This window comes from Marmota marmota, unplaced genomic scaffold (genome assembly GCF_001458135.2).
Source record: "Marmota marmota marmota unplaced genomic scaffold, marMar, whole genome shotgun sequence".
Lineage (NCBI taxonomy): Eukaryota > Metazoa > Chordata > Mammalia > Rodentia > Sciuridae > Marmota > Marmota marmota.
In genome coordinates, this window is record NW_026000249.1 from 16,962,732 (window position 1) to 16,981,090 (window position 18,359).

Here is an 18,359-nt window from a genome sequence, read left to right on the forward strand (position 1 = left end):
TGTTCAAAACATTACAAAGCTCATGATATATCATCTTTCATACATTTGACTCAATTGGGTTATGAACTCCCATTTTTACCCCAAATACAAATTGCAGAATCACATCGGTTACACACTCACATTTTTACATAATGGCATATTAGTGACTGTTGTATTCTGCTACCTTTCCTTTCCCCTACTATCCCCCCTCCCCTCCCCTCCCATCATCCCTCTCTACTTCATCTGCTGTTGTTCAATTCTCTCCCTTGTTCCCCCCCCTTTCCCCTCACATCCTCTTCTATGTAATTTTGTGTAACACTGAGGGTCTCCTACCATTTCCATATGCTTTCCCTTCTCTCTCCCTTTCTCTCCCCCCACTCATCTTTGTTTAATGTTAATCTTTTCCTCATGCTCTTTCTCCCTGTTCTGTTCATGGTTGCTCTCTTTATATCAAAGAAGACATTTGGCATTTGTTTTTTAAGGATTGGCTAGCTTCGCTTAGCATAATCTGCTCTAATGCCATCCATTTCCCTGCAAATTCTATGATTTTGTCATTTTTTATTGCTGCGTAGTATTCCATTGTGTATAGATGCCACATTTTTTTATCCATTCATCTATTGAAGGGCATCTAGGTTGCTTCCACAGTCTAGCTATTGTGAATTGTGCTGCTATGATCATTGATGTGGCAGTATCCCTATAGCACGCTCTTTTAAGATCCTCAGGGAATAGTCCGAGGAGGGCGATAGCTGGGTCAAATGGTGGATCCATTCCCAGCTTTCCCAGGTATCTCCATACTGCTTTCCAGATTGGCCTTACCAATTTGCAGTCCCACCAGCAGTGTACAAGTGTACCCTTTTCCCCACATCCTCACCAACACTTATTGTTGTTTGACTTCATAATGGCTGCCAATCTTACTGGAGTGAGATGGTATCTTAGGGTGGTTTTGATTTGCATTTCTCTGACTGCTAGAGATGGTGAGCATTTTTTCATGTACTTGTTGATTGATTATATGTCCTCCTCTGTGAAGTTAGATTGCAATTTTCTTAAGATTCCATTTTTCTCTGTTACACATTTATATTTGGTGGATAGCCCAGTAAGAATTCCAACTTAGAAGCTAATGGGTTTACTAGGTATGCCCCCTCAGTTGAGTCCTGAATTTTAATTGTATCCTCTCAGCACTATGATAATGATATAAATGCAGTCCTGCTTTACTTTAGCAAGGAAATATACTTTTCAAAGATAACTACACCAATATATCCTACCCTCTATTTTCTTATAATTTATTGCTGACATCAAGAGGTGCACTCCATGTTTCTTTGAATCTAAATAGATCTGTTTATTTAGGAGGAAATAATGTTATGCCACTCTTGTAACTATGTATAGAGACAGCATGATTTCCTTCTAACTGGTCCTTTAAGGATATTCTCCTTTGGAACCAAGCCATCATTGCTGTGAAGAAGCCAAAAAGTCTCATAGAAAAGTCAAAGGAAGTGTTCAGGTCATAGCTAACACTGAGGTCCTGACTAATATCCAATATGAGCTGTCAGACACAGTAAGTGGTAAGGAAGTGAGCTTTCATAGGATTCCAGCCACCAGGATTCAAGCAGTACAGCCAAAAATGAGTAGAATCTGTTCCTTCTAAGCCTTTCCCAAATAAGAAGAATCATGAGCAAATTAATGTTTCTATTGTTTTAACCTACTTGGTTTTGAGATTATTTGTTACTCAGAAATAGACAATGTTAAACATGGAACATTCTGCTTAGTTCTTTGGCTATTTATGAAATTTGAACAAATAACCTGAAAACTGCACTATCAAAGTATTGGGTGTCACTGCTTTGCCTCCAATTTCACTAGCATATCAGCCCTATAAATCCTGGCTGCTTTGTCAGTCCCAATCCCTAGTCTTTGTTTCTCAAGCCCCAAGAGGATTGCCAAACTCTCTATTGCCTTCTTTAGTTCTTGACTGCAGCTTTCTGACAGAATTCTTGGCCTCTTGCCCAGTGCCAAGAAGCAGCAGATGCCAGAATAGGGAAAGGAGCTTATAGAATGTTGGCTCACCTCTCTGTACTTCCCTTCACTCAGAGATCTCAGCCTCTTAAGTGGGTTTTCTAAAATTTACTTTTCTTTCTTTTTTTTCTAGTTATAAATGGCCACATTGGCTGCCCACAGTTCTTCTATCAGAAAGTAGATATTCATATCATATTTTAAAAGATATCCCTAGTGTTAAAATAGAAATTGGATTTGGGGGAAACCAGCCTGGAATAATAGGCAATTATATGGGTGGGAATTAACAATGAACAGAGCTATAATAAAAGCAAGAGGTCTAGAGAAAATTCATTAAAATACTTAAGGAATGATTCAAGCATATGATACATAAGGTTTGATGTGCATGTAAATATGAAAGTATTTGGGAGCCTTATGAAATTCTTACAATAAAAATCGGGTATGTTAAGGTCTTTCAACAAACAGAATATTTCACATCAGGGGGTGCTACAAGCAGATACTGAGTTAAAATGCAGAACTTATTATATTTGGGTTGTACTTTGGATAACTAGTTGGAAATGGTGAAATGCTAATGAACTTAGAACTTAGAAAAACTTGACTAGAGATAGACAATAGGGATACTGGAGAATACTCATGGGATTTTGACACATGACACATGGATTGTAATTATCCAAGGAGAGAACATAGGAAGAAAGAAAATAGGGGATGCTAGGACGCAACAAACCTTCTTTGGTACCCTTCAGAAGAAGCAGATGAAGTAAAAACATGAGCATCAGTTTCATGGTTTAACTCTTAGCTTTCTCATATTGCTTTGTTCTCCAATATAGATTTAGATGAATGTCTCCCAATGTGTAGAACACCATTTTTTTAAATGAAAAGAGCAAAACACATGAAAAATGATTTGATTCAGAGAAAAGAGAACAGTTTCCTGTGGTTCTCAATTTCAAACAATATGAAGTGGCTGAAATAACTTGGATAAACCATTACATGCCCATATTACAAGTCATGCTTATGATCTTGATTGACAGGGAAAATGAAACACTCCAGAAAATACACAACCATAATTTCAGTGGATTCATTTCAGAAAACCAAAACCAAGTTAATAGAAACTTCATGAAATATAGATAAAGCAACAGTGGCAAATAAAAGAAGAATGTATGATATTATAAAAAGTTTTCACTTATAACTAAGATTCAGTTTTGGGGAAAATAATATAGAATGCATTCCTCAGTCTAGCCTACCTTCTCAACCATGTACTTTTAGTCACTTGATGAAAAGTACTTTAAATTTTATTTTAGTTCTATTCACATTTTATTATAGTGATTCAACTTGTTACAAAAACTTAGTAAACTCCCATTCCTAAAAAAATAATACAAAGGTGAAGTTATTTAATCAAGTCAGTCTTTGACAAATGAAGTGATATAAAAATATGCACTGTATACTGTAGCCATCTTTGTCAACCTATCATCTGTTCTTCTTTCTACTAGTAATAGAATCTTCATTTTCCTTTAGACAACCAAATCTGCTCAAATATCTGTTTCTGGAAGTTGTTGGACTTACACATTAGTTCCAGAGGCAAGCAAATGTCCTAAGCTGACTTATCAGTATATTACATCTTCTCAGACACAGGAAATGGTTCAGAAATAGGTAACCCCAAATGAAAATCAAGTACATGGCTTTTCTGGAACCAGTAGGAAATAAATGTTTCCATTGAAGCTGCAAAATGGAAATATATAATCTGAAGTAGCTTATTTTCATTTCATTATTATGGCCCCATACATCTCAATTGCCCAGAAAAATCCTAACTTATGCCTGTGGTCATGGTGTATTTAGCAATAACATTGTCCTGGTTTGGATAATAAGTTATGGAGTGAATTTTTTCTTTGAAGAAAAACTGAGAATAACTTTTAAATTGAGGAAAGAAAATCTTTTAGATGGAAAGTAACCAACAAATTCTTGGCACTATCATTTGGGCATTCTGAACCAGGTATACTTGAGACCAGGATTACCCTTGAATTTTTTTTTATTATGTGAACATGAATGTATAAATAAACAAAGTTTTCTTTTGTTTCATAATTGTGTTTACATTGGATTTTCACCACTTTCAGTTGAAACAGTACTGAGCATTATTGTATGCTGTTAAAGGCTTGCTTCATGATGAAAAATATACATTTATAGAGAGAATTACTTACTCTAAGAGTGTATCCTAAGGGTAAGAACCTAAGGTATTTTTATTATGTCAAGAACTTATAGATACTATTTTTTTCTTCTGATATAAAATCGTTAAGTCCTGGTCTAAGTGAGTTATTTAATTTGGTGATTTGTAAGTATCTTCTATTTGAAATACCATAACATCTTTCATTATTATAAGCTCCTACTCATCTTTCAATGTTTTCAAAGTTTGGTCTTTTTAGTTGAACAGCCAGGTGGAAGAACATGCTTTCTTCTCTGCCTTCTTGTTGCAGAATTCTATGACCTCCACCCTAATATCATTTACTGTATTAGTGTTTAAGTGAGTTTTATTGGGATATATAATATACATATATTTAAATTCACTCATTATAAGGTTACAGTTCTGTGAGGTTTGTAATGTATTTTTAATTGACATAATAATTGTGTATATTTATAGGGTACAATGTGATATTTTGATATATGTATACATTTTAGAGAGTTACATCAAGCTAATTAGCCTATACATCACCCCACCAATCTATCACATTTTTAGGCTGAGGATATTAAAAATAGTTCTTTTAGTAATTTGAAATATACAAAATATTAACTGTGGTCATGATGAGTGCAATAGATCACTAAAACTTATTCTTCCAGTCTAAGTGAAATTTTGTAACCTTTAATCAACATCTCCCTCTCCTCTTCTAACTCCTTCCCACAGCCTCTGATAACCACTTTTCTACTTTGTTTTCATGAGTTAAACTTTTTAGATTTCTAGTATAGGTTTTGACAAATGCATATAGTCCTGTAACTACCACAGAAATATTTCCACCTGTCCTAAGATTCCTCTGGATTCTTTGTATTCAATCTCCTTCCTCCATTCTAGCCCCTACAAATAACTGATATTTTTATTCTGTTACTATAATTTTTCTTTTTCTAGAGTTTCATATAAATCAGATGATTAAACATGTAGGCTTTTGTGTCTGAATTCTTTCACTTATAGCATAATTCTCTTGAGATTTATTTACATTGTTAAGTACATCATTGCATTTTTTCAGAATAATATTTTTGTATCAATATATTATAGTTTGCTTATCCACCTACCTATTGATGGACAACCAGGGTGTTTCCCATTTGGGGTTAATTTTAAACAAAGCTTGCTTGAGCATCTGTGTATATATCTTTGTTGGGACTTATATTTCAATTTATCATGGATATATAGCTCACATATCATAAACATATAAACCATATTAATGAGTTTATTTGGTTATTTGTTCATCAGTAATAGCACATTATGCTACTATTAATATAAAATATTAATATTATGTGAAAATGGATGTGAGGTATATGAGAACTCTTGGTACTCTCTTCATAACTTTTTTATATGTCTAAAGTATTCTAAAATAAATCTTTTATTTTATAAAATGGATAAACTATGTGAATACATACTGCAACAAATAATGTTTATAAATGAAAATAAGCACAGAAAAAGTTATGAGCAAAATGCAAATTACAACCAATTTATTTAAGGCTGTTTTAATTGACCTCACTGATTATTTGTACTGCACAGTGCCAGAAGATGCTCATATACTGTTAAACTTGACTTTAAATAAAATAATTTTAGGACTTTCCACATAGTCATGTTGTTTGCAAATATAGTTATATGTCTTCCTTTCTAATATGTATTCCTTTTACTTTTTATTTTTTTTTCTTGCCTTATTGCACTGGCTATAGCCTGTAGCACAACAATAAACAAAAGTGTTGAGAGAAAATATCTCTGTTTTCCTACTCTCCTTAGAGGAAAAGCATTAAGTCTTTTACCGCTAAGTATGATTAGCTACTAAGAGTTGTTTTTTATTTATTGTTAAATTTGTAAAATGTCTTTTCTGTGTCTATTGAAATTATTCCATGCTTTTTTAAATCTGTTGATATGATAAATTACTTTTACTTATTTCTACCAACACTGTTCTGAGATTAAACCCACTTGGTCTTAAGACATTTCTTTACATATTGCTTGACTCCATTAACTAAATATTGGTAGGGATATTTACATCTTGGTTTATGAGAAATATTGGTCTATAGATTTTTTTTCTTATAGTGTAGTTTTTAAAATTTTAGTAAGAGGGTAACAAGAGAGAATTTTGACAAAATATTCTTCATTATAGCCTTGGGATAGTATGTGATAGTAGGAGCAAATGTGACTCCATTTTGTTTTATGACTTCATCCTGTAAAACAACCATGCCAAGTAGAAGAGTCATGACTGGAGCAAGATGTTCTTTTCCTTTTGCTATAGAAACCTTTAAGAACACAGAACTACCTAATGGGGTATTGTTTCTGTAACTAGGGTAACGGGGCTCTGTTTCTGTAACTGGGGTGACTGGGCTAACTGTGATTGGTTAGGCTTCCCTTCGCTTGACTGCACTGTCCAGCTTCTTTAACATGGCTTGCTTGCATTGGCTAGACCCCCTGAACATCCCTTTTGCGGTTTTCAGGCTTATAAGGAGTGCCCTTGCAATTGTTCGGGGCTGATCAAGGGAACAGCTTTATGTTCTGGTCAGCCGCCACCAGTGTGCTTCAATAAAGGCTTGATTCGATTATACGTGAGTGGTCTGGAAGTCAGTTTATGAAACCCTGGGATGAAGCTTTAACTATAACAGTAAGGGTCTCTCCCTTTTTAGTTAAAATTCAACACAAAAAATATTATAAAGCAAACAGATATACAAAAAGAATGTAATAATTTTCCAAAATACTCATTTATATAACAAAGTTTGCTTAATGTTTTATAGAAATTTAATCTGAAATAAAAATGTAAAAGTTAAGGCTCGTGAAATTTGCAGAATGTATGTCCTACATAGGAGGACTTGGGCCACCTGTTTTGTTTTACATCGCATAAGTGATCTTACTTATGTTTACCTGAAGTCTTCTCTGCTCTCTTCATCATCCATTCACTACCCTATTGGTATTGTTGGTCCTACATGCCAAAAATTAGTATGTAATATTTAATTTGAGATATTATTTATGGTATATTCTATATGAAATAGAAAAATCTAGTACAATGTATATCTGTTGATTGTGAGAGCATTCAGTTAAACTTTGGCTATAGTATGTGAGATCTATAGTACTAGATGAAGATTGGAAGGGAATTGAGAAAAATGAAAGGGGCTAAAGAAGTTCAATCATTGTGTTTTAGATAATCTCAATTGTATTTCCTCTATTACAATTTTTACTTTGTTTGCCCAATAAGTTCATATTTGAATAAAACTGAAAAACATGTATCATATGCTTTTCAAGTGACTTTTTTCTTAATGTAGTTCTTTCTCATGACATTATTTTTAAGCATATCAGTTTTATGTTTGTATCACCTAGATTGTTGTAGCTATGCTAATGCATATCACAATGCACATGTGCAGCTGATAATGCTGGTGTAAACACACCTAAACACACCTACTGTTCTGCTGGTCATCTATGTATAGCACATACAATTATGTACAGCACATAGTACTTGATAATAAATAGCTATGCTCCAGATTTATGTAAAAACTGTCAATTTAGTGGTTAAATATTCCTAACTTTTCTTCATTATTACCTGACAGTTGTTTTGACATGGGCCCATAGTATGCTCAGGTTTATGAAACAATTGGGCACTGCTATTGATTGGGTAGATAAAATAAGCTTTACTTATCACAAAAGGAAATCTGTGCTGTTAGGGTAAATGGCTAAATTATCTGAGCCAAAAATGCTTCCATAAACAGAAATATCCTGCTCTTTGCCCAATTTTATTTATTCATATACACATATACATAAACATACATATAATATATAAATATACATGTACATAGATAGATATACAATGAATTAATTATGTATGTGGTTGTTTCTGGATATTTAAGTATGCATTTGGATCAGTAGTTCCTCATCAAACCCAGTTTTACAACATACAATATACTCAAAAAGCCATTGCTTTGCAGTAGAAAGTAAATATCTCCTTTATCCTCAACTCCCCAGAGTAGCTATAACCATGTCCAAAAATATTTCTGAATTTCACATGCTTTGTAACTAAATCAAGGATCCTTATTCAGTTGTCTCTGAAAGTCATGAACTAATCCAGAGATTGCACCTACAGCACATACTAAAATGTTTTATCCCAGATTTTCTAAAGATTTTTAAATTAATATCTTCATTTCTCCTACTTAACTCTCCAGACTTCATGTTCTGATAGTTTTACTACAAATAAACCGCTTGTTCATATTTCATTTTTTCCCATTTTATTTAGAACAAAATAGAAGTAAGAGCATTTTAAATGAGCTTTGATAACCAGTTAACATGTAACATATAAAGATACCCAGGAAATAAACAAAATAATAATAATATCACTTTTCAATTGAATAATACAGCTTCAGCTTATAAAAACATTGTCAGTTACATTTGGGTTTTGAAACACCTAAGCATAAAACAAGGGTCACTAATTTTGCTTTTGCTTCACCCAGGGATGCAAGTACCCAAGATTAGAAATTCCTACATCACTTAATATGAAGGATTATTTAGAAAAAACAATTTTTAATCATTAAGTTTCAAAATGTTCTTAGAGCATTGTCAGTGAGGTAGAAAGTCTGGGTTAGGAGAAGATGAAGTATGTAAATCTGCATAATGAAAGATCTGTGAATAATTATGGCAGAGGTGGACTGTAAAAATATTTTCTTTATATATTTCTAATTTCCTGTGTGCCATGATTCAGGCCAGTGTTTTGAATAGGCATATATAAAACAAATGAAAACTATTGCATGAAATATTAATGTAATTAATTCATATAAAAATTACATTCAACTTCATCTTACAAGTGCAGAAAAGACTAATCCAAGGATTCATCTAAAGTTGTGCTTATCTCAACAAAAACTCAAAAGACATTTGTATGAGATAGGATTAGCAAATAACATATTCGGTCAGTTGATTAAAATGACGTTATCAGGTTAAGAATGTGGAAAAGCAACAGCTGAATCTATTTAAGTTTAATTTGACTACAGTGGAAAGACTATTTTGCACAGTTAAGGATTTTGATTAGAGGAGTTATAAGGATAAAATGTTTGAGAGATGCTTTTTAGAAGCAATTTTTAATTAATTAGTGAGAAGCAGTGGGGTTAACAGGAAAACAGACACGTGCAATAAATCTCCTGTCTATCATGTTTTGAAGAACAAAAGTGACAAGCATCAGGGATCATGTAGATATAAGAGAAAGAAATTTGGAAATCTACACAGAAAATACGTAAAATTTAAGATCTTGCCAAGGTTGCCTGGAAACCAACAGTATTGGGTCCACACTGTCAGTGAAAATGTATAAGGAAAAATGTATCTGCTACAATTGCCTCAAAGTAGCTTTTTTAAATCAGTCTGAGTAAAATGTAGACCCTGATATTTTTATATTTTGTCTTTAGGGCTTGTGTATATTTTAATGAATCCTGTAACTAGCCTATTCAGTCAAATGGACATTATATTAGGTAAGTTAATTACAAAAGATCTAAAATGTTTCTTCCTTGAGAATTACATTCATTAGTGCTTTTAAATAATTGAAAAGTATGTTTTCAATGTTAATGACATTACTTTATAAAAATCTATATTTGTAAATCAGGTTGCAGAAGCCTCAAAAGGAAAGAATGAAAAAGAATGTAAGCTACTTGGCCAAATTAAGCTCCTGGTTGTTTCTGGGATGTTATTAAATTAAACTAAGGGAAGAATAAAAATCAAAAGCAATTACATAAGCAAAGGCTTCTTATTATATGCCAGGTACTGTACTAAGCACTAATAATTCAGGAAGTAATAAGTCCTATTAAGGCTAATATTCTGCAAAAATGTAACTTGATAAATTTGCTACTTAGGGACCCATATTAACATCTGCATTAGTAGAGTACGGTCTACAGTTCCAGTTTTATTAATATCCATAGTGTGGCCATTGGAATACCGGTCAATAACAAAAAGAAATACTGTACCATGAACATGAACAAATCTCAGATATTATGCTAAGAAGCCAGGCTCAAAAGGCTGCATACTTTATGATATTATAGAAAAGACAAAACTCAATAAATTAAAATTTGATAAGTGGTAGCCAGGAGAGACAGCTAAATATATAAGGAATCTGAGGGAAACATATGAATGATAAAAATTCTCTTGCTGGTACTTTCACAGAACTGCAGTTAAAAAGCATTACTTTTACCATATGTAAGTTATGTATCAATAAAACAACACTCAGGTATACTCTCATACATTACCTAGCATATAAACTGGTATAACAAACTAGAAGGTAATTTGGGACCATCTACTAAAGTCAAAATGCATAAATCCTTTGATCCACCAAAAAATAAATTACCTGAGAATTTGTTTTACAGATACTTGCCTATCTCTGTGCATATCCCAGGTTATTTACTTCAAAACTGTATGTAATTACAAATTATGAAAAATCAAATACTATACCTGGGAACAATAAAGATGAATGCTTTTCATAAAATATTGGAAGGCATCAACTGATGAATGGTATAGATAGTATGCATTTTGGGGCTATAAAAAGGGTTTAATTAGACTCATTTGTTGTTTATGTTTAGATTATAGACACACATTGAACTAATAACAGTGTATGGCAAATGGGCTCTTTCCCATTTTACAAGATGGCATATGAAAAATCTGAGAAGTTGGACACTAAATAGAAGAAACCTGAAGCCAATAAGGCTGATACTAATGGCATAGTTAAAAAGGGTAATTCTAAAGCTAAGAAGCCCAAGAAAGGGAAGACCAAGTGTAGCTGAAACCCTCTTCTGATTAGAGGAATTAGCATATACTCCCAATCTGCTGTTCTGTGTATTCTAACCAAGATTCTCTTATGGAAGGATTTTTTTTTTAACATACTCAAATATGGAAGCTGAAGTTAAACTGAGGAGTGAATACTGGTTAAAAGCAGATGCAGTGGAATAATATTCACAATTTAAACTTATTTTTATTGAATGAATTGTATCATACTGAAAATAACACAGTAAACAATTTTATATTGAAAAAATAATAATAATAAAAGTCCTGTGATGGCAAAAAAAAAAGCAGATGCAGTGATGTACAGGAACATGAATATAATGATATTTCTTGTATACTACAATTAAATATTCTTTCTATTATAGATTATATGTTCTCTATTTTTCCACTTCACTTCCCATATTATGTGAAGCTTGCTATTTTATAAAAAGAACCTATGTATGTTTAGGTAAATATGGCTGGGTATGTACATGTATCTCTGTTGTCTCCTAAAACTTCACTACAATGACAGTAAAGTAATTGAAAATTTTATAAATCCAGAAAGAAATTGAGAATGGCAGATATGAGAACACTGGACAAGATATGTTATCAGTATTTGAAAATGGAAAGGCAGATGAAAGGGTTATCCTCATTAAGAGAAGCTAAGGCAGCAACTAAACCTAAGTGGTACAGAGGCAGATATGATGAATAACAAGTCTATTTGCAGAATTCTGGAAGGCATAGGACTTGGTGGTAATAGTTAGTAGGAAGACTGAGGTAAAGAAGTCAGATGACTACCCCAGGCATAAAACTTTCAAATGTTAGAGGCTATTCAGTGGAAAAAGAAAAAGAAAAAGAAACCAATAGGGAATGTGTATTCTGAGAGGATGGGAGATGTGACAAAATGGGGAGTTACCTGCATAATATATATTGAGTAATAGACCTTCTTCCACCTGTGTGTCAACATATTATCCAAATACTTTCAGATAGGAAATTAGAGTTTTCTTCTCTGGATAAACTGAATATACAAAGAGAAAAGTTTTATTGATAAAGAAAATATAATTCTCCCCTGATTACTCTAGAAGTATGGCTTTACAGGCCACACCTGGCCAATACCATGTTTTTTTTTCCTTTTTTTAATTAGTTATAAATGACAGTAACATGCATTTTTACACATCATATATAAATGGTGTATAACTTCTCATTCTTGTGATTGTACATGACATAGAGTTACCAGTCATGTAATTATATATGAACATAGGGTAATAATGTCCAATTCATCCTAATATCCTTACTACCCCCATATCCACTCCCCACACTTCACTCCCCTCCATCTAGTCCAAAGTACTTCTGTTCTTCCCTAGCCACCTCCCTTATTGTGAATTAACATCTGTATATCAGAGAAAACATTCAGCCTTTGGTTCTTTGGGATTGGCTTATTTTGCTTAGCATAATATTCTCCAGCTCCATTCATTTACCAGCAAATGCCATAATTTCATCCTTCTTTAAGGCTAAGATTCTATTGTGAATATATGCCACATTTTCTTTATCCATTCATCTGTTGAAGGGTACTTAGTTTGGTTCCATAGATTAGTGATTGTGAATTGAGCTGCTATCAACATTGATGTGGCTATATCAGTGTAGTATGCTGCTTTTAAATCCTTTGAGTATAAACCTAGGAGTGAGTTAGCTGAGTCAAATGGTGGTTACATTCCAAGTTTTCTGAGGAAGTTTTCCAGAGTGATTACACCAATTTGCAGCCCCACCTGGTCCTGGACTTTCTTAATTGGTAGGCTTTTGATGGCTTCTTGAATTTCATGACTTGCATTTGATCTGTTTAAATTTACTATGTCCTTCTGGTTCAATTTGGGGAGGTCATATGTCTCTAGAATTTTTTTTTATCTTCAAGATTTTCTATCTTATTGGAATATAAATTTTTCAGACTATCTTCTGTATTTCAGTAGTTGTCTATCATTATATTCCTTTTTTCATCATAAATTTTAGTAATTTGAGTTTTCTCTTTGTCTTCATTAATATGGCTTAGGGGTTATCAATTTTATTGATTTTTTTTCAAAGAAGCAACTTTTTGTTTTGTCAGTTTTTTGAATTGTTTCAATTTCATTGATTTTAGCTCTGATTTTAATTTTTTCCTGTCTTCTACTGCTTTTGGTATTGATTTGTTCTTCTTTTTCTAGGGCTTTGAGATGTAATGTTAGATTATTTGTTGACTTTCTAATCTTTTAAAGAATTAGCTCAATGCAATGAACTTTCCTCTTAGTACTGCCTTCATGATATCACAGAGATCTTGATGTGTTGCATCACTATTCTCATTTACCTGTATGTATTTTTTTATTTCATTCCTGATTTATTCTGCTATCCATTCATCATTCAGTAGTGTATTATTTAGTCTCCAGATGTTAGAGTAGTTTCTATTTTTAATTTTATCATTGATTTCTAATTTTCTTCTATTATCCTTTGATAGAATGCAGGGTATTATCTCTATTTTTCTGTATTTGCTAAGAGTTGATTTGTGGCAAAAAGATATAGCCTATTTTGGAAAAAGATCCATGTGCTGCTGAGAAGAAAGTGTATTCGATCGTTGATAGATGAAATATTCTATATATTTCTGTTAGGTCTAAATCATTGATTGTATTATTCAGTTCTATAGTTTGTTGTTGTTGTTGTTGTTTAGTTTTTGTTTGGAGGATCTATCCAGTAGTGAGAGAGGTGTGTTAAACTCACCCAGTATTATTTTGTTGTGGTCTATATGATTTTTGAAGCTGAGAAGGGTTTGTTTGATGTACATAGATGCTCCATTGTTTGGGGTATAAATATTTATGTTTGTTATGTCTTATTGGTGTATAATTCCCTTAAGTAGTATGAAATGTCCTTTTGTTGTCCCATTTGATTTACTTAGGCTTGATGACCAGTTTATCTGACATGAGGATAGAAAGTCTTGCTTGTTTGTGTGATCTATGTGAGTGATATGTTTTTTTTTCCCATCCTTGCACCTTCAGTCTGTGGATGTCTTTGCCTATGATGTGAGTCTCTTGTAGATAGCATATTATTGGGTTTTGTTTTTTAATCAAATCTGAAGCTCAATGTCTTTTAATTGATGAGTTTAGGCCAGTAATGTTCAAAGACATTATTGAAATATTATTTGAGATATGATTTACATTTCCAGTCATTTAGTTTATTCTTTGTTTTTAATTTGAATTAGTTTCTCCTTTTATTGTAGTTCCTCCCTTTGCTGGTTTTCCTTTTTTTATTTTTTTTATTTTCTCCTCATGGACTATTTTTCTGAGAACGTTCTATAGTGCAGGCTTTCTAGTTGTGAATCCTTTTAACTTTTGTTTGTCATAGAAGACTTTTATTTCATCTTCAAATCGGAAGCTTGATTTTGCTGGATATAGCATTCTAGGTTGGCATTCATTTCTTAGAGAGCTTGGTACATATAATTCCAAGACCTCCTAGCTTTGAGGGTCTGGGTTGAGAGATGAGCTGAGATCTTGATTAGTTTCCCTCTTAATATGACCTGTAATTTTTCCCTGGCAGCCTTTAAAATTCTATCCTTATTCTATTAGGCATTTTCATTATAATGTTTCTGGATGTCGGTCTGTTGTAATTTTGTACATTTGGAATCCTGTAAGCCCCTTTTATTTGATTTTCCATTTTGCTCTTTAGGTTTGGAAAATTTTCTGATATTATTTTATTGAAAAGATTTTGCAGTCTTTCGTTTGTATATCCATGCCTTCATCTATCCTTAAAAATCTTAAATTTTGTCTTTTCATGTTGTGCCATACTTTTGAGAAGTTCTGTTCATAGTTTCTTAACATCTTCACTTTGTGGTCAACTTTATTTTCATCATCATATATTTTGTTTTCATTGCTTGAAGTTATGTCTTCCAAGTGGTCTAGTCTGTTGGTGATGGTTTCCATTGAATATTTTCTTTGGTTTATTTATTCCTTTATTTTGAGGATTTCTTTTTTATTTCTTTTCAGAATTTGTATCTCTTTATTGGAGTAATCTTTTACTTCCTGAATTTTTTCTCTGATTTCATTCATTACATCGTCCTTTACCTCATGGATCAGTTTAACTATGTACATTCTAAACTTCTTCTCTGACATTTCTTCCACTTGGTGTCATTGGATTCTATTGTTGGTGCATCTTGGTTTGTTTGGGGCAATTTTTTTCCTTTGTTTTTACGGGGTGTTTGTGTCTACCCATCTAGAAATGTGGATCTGAGGCAGTACAGTTTCTACCCTGTAGACTGATAGTGTCCCTGAAAGATTCCAGTACCTTGCCTTTAAGAGGAAGACAAATAATAACAGCCATGAATGTAAACAATATATAGCCTTAAACCAAATGGCCCCTATTATCACATCTAACGTTTTGTCGCAATAAACAGAAATGATGTGTTCAGTTATTTCCCACAATAAAAACAGTAACTTTGCAAAAGGGTTTATAATTTTAGATGGTAGACAAGGAGAGAATAGGAGTGGTGTAGGATGTGATGTTTATGAGGAATGAAGAGAGAAGATAGATGTAAAAAATTATAGGAAAAATGAAAGAGGAAATAATTGAGGTTGATTGTTAGCAGGAAAAAAGAGAGAAAGGATAAAGGGAAATATATAAGTGAGAGAAAACATATATGTTTAGAATAAAATTCAAAAAAATAAAAATAGAGGGGCTAGGGCTGTAACTTAGTGGAGGAGCACCTGCCTCGTCTGTGTGAGGCACTGGGTTCAATCCTCAGAACCACATAATAATAAATAAATAAGGATACTGTACTGTGACCATCTACAAGTAAAAAAATCTAAAAAGTAAAAATAAAAATAGAAAGAACTGGGTTGTGGCTCAGTGGTAGAGAGCTTGCCTGGCATGTGTGAGGCACTGGATTTGATCCTTAGCATCACATAAAAATAAATTTTTAAAAAGGCGTAAAAATCCTAAATAGAAAAAGGTATAAATAAAAGAATGCATAATAAAACTGAGAGATACTATTCAGACATAACAATCCTCAATAAACTGATGCATGAAAAATATTTGGATCCAAAAATGGCAAGAATGTGAGAATAAAAGAAAAATAGAAGAGAAAAAAATATCTCAATGAAAAACTGAACAATTGTTTCCATTGGAGTTCAAAAGTTTCTCAGATTCCCTTCTTAGCAGTTATGTGGGGTTGTTATCTGTTCTGCATGGGGAAGATGAAGGCCAGGCATTGGGCCTGTGGGCAGCCAAGAAGCAATGTGCTGGACAGGGCTAAGCAGCAGGTGGGGCAATTTGGGGCCCAGCCATGTTGGGGACCTAGCTATTCCATGGAGAGTGGATCAAGGCCAGGCACCATTATTAACAAACCAGCCCCAAAGCTGCAAGTGATAGGCTGTGTTGGGGGGCCAGAGAGAGGTTGGGAGATGGGGTACTAGGGAGCCAAGAGGCCCTATTGGGTGCTGGACTGATGCCAGACCTGGTGTGACTTGGGTAATGTTGGATGCCAGACTGGGGAAGGAGGGAGTCAGGGATCAGACTGGTGCCAGGACCAGATAAGTGCCAGCCCAGGGCAGCCCCAGGAACACAATGGGTGCCAGACATGCTGGCTGGGGGAACTGAAGGCAAAATGTCCTTATACCCTCTTCCAACCTCCGAACTCCTACCCAATGTAACCAGTCCTGTCAGTCCCCACAAGCTGGGGAGAGCCTGGTTCTCTCCTGCCTCTCTAACCTGTGTTCCCTCTGGCAAAATGCACCCAGTTTCTAACTTTCCACAGGTTTTCTAGTTGCAGAGAGACCCATGCAGACCTAGCTGCAAACTTATGGATTTGGGTTTCCAGTGCCCTTAGACTCTTCCACACTGCAGTCCCCCATAATATGTTTTTGTAAATAAAGTTTTATTGGAAATCAGCCATGCCCATTCATTTACATATGGTTGGTCTCAGCAGACAACAGCAGAGCTGAGTAACAGAAGACATGTAGCCCAGAAGGTCTCAAATATTTATTCTTGGCCTTTTTTTCTGTAAAGGAAACTTTACAGAAAAACTTTTCTAGAGAAATGTCAACCAATAATTACCATGCATTTTTAGTGTCTCAAGTATAAAGAGACATACAAGGATTATGATATATTGAATATAATTATTTGACCCAGGCTTATCAATGGCTACAATGTTATGGTTAAATAGAAGAAATAAGTTCTCGGTGTTCTATTGAACACTAGGGTGAATACCATTAAAAATCATGTATAATCTCAAAATAGCTGTAAAATATGGGATTTTTAATGCATTCACAATAAGTTTAAGGTGATGCATATGTATTTTATCAAATTTGATCTTATATAATGGTACACAAAAATCGAAACATTACATTATACCCTACAAATATGTAAATGATTGTGGCTCAGTGGCAGAGGGCTCGCCTAGCACTGGTGGGGCCCAGTTTCGATCCTCAGCACCACATAAAAATAAAGGTATTGTGCTGTATCTATCTACACCTAAAAAATAAATATTAAAAAAATTAAAGACACCCTGGTGTGGTGGTGCACACCTGTAATCCCAGCGGCTCAGGAGGCAGAGGCAAGAGAATCACGAGTTCAAAGCCAGCCTCAGCAAAAAGTGAGGCCCTAAGCAACTCATTGAGTCTTTAATAAAACACAAAATAGGGCTAGGGATGTGACTCAGTGGTTGAGTGCCCCTGAGTTCAATCCCTGGTGGCCCCCAAAAACACTAAAGATAAAAATACAACAGAAACTATGTAATTTAAAAAAGGAAAGCTGGTTGCACAAAACATAAAAGAATATGTAAGATATACAACATAGGAAGGAAATTAAAATAAAAATTCTATTAATATAACAATCAATATGATAAAATAAGAGGCCATGTTTCCTGGGTAAAAGAAGAACTAGCTATACAAAAGAACAATAAAGAACTAGTTAGAAGTTTCATATCTGATGGCTAAAAATAAAGCAATGGAACTTGTGGTAGAAGCTGTGTTGTTTTTCTCCAAAGCTTCTTTTTCTTGTATGTTCTCTTTCCCTATTTAAGCTGAAAGGCAATATTTCAATAAAATAAACTTCCTTTATTATCATCCTCTTACCATTCATCCTCTACTTCTCCCTGTGTATATTCTTCCTTTTCCCTGCCTGAAACTTAAATGAACATTCTTATTTTAAGAATTGTGGCCCATAAAGATGAAAAATGCCTCTATACCTGATGATATCATTGAGGCTATTTCAGTTTCTAACTCTCTAGACTCAATTTTCTTGCATCATGAGAAGGAAACAAAAAAATAAAGAAACCCAATTACACAAATCTACTTTACCCTTGGTATCTCCAATAGAATGGAAGGATGAATTTCAAAGTAATAGAAATAAGTTATAAGACCTAATCAGTTCATCTCCCCAAAAGCAGTATGATATATATATATATATATATATATATATAAGATGT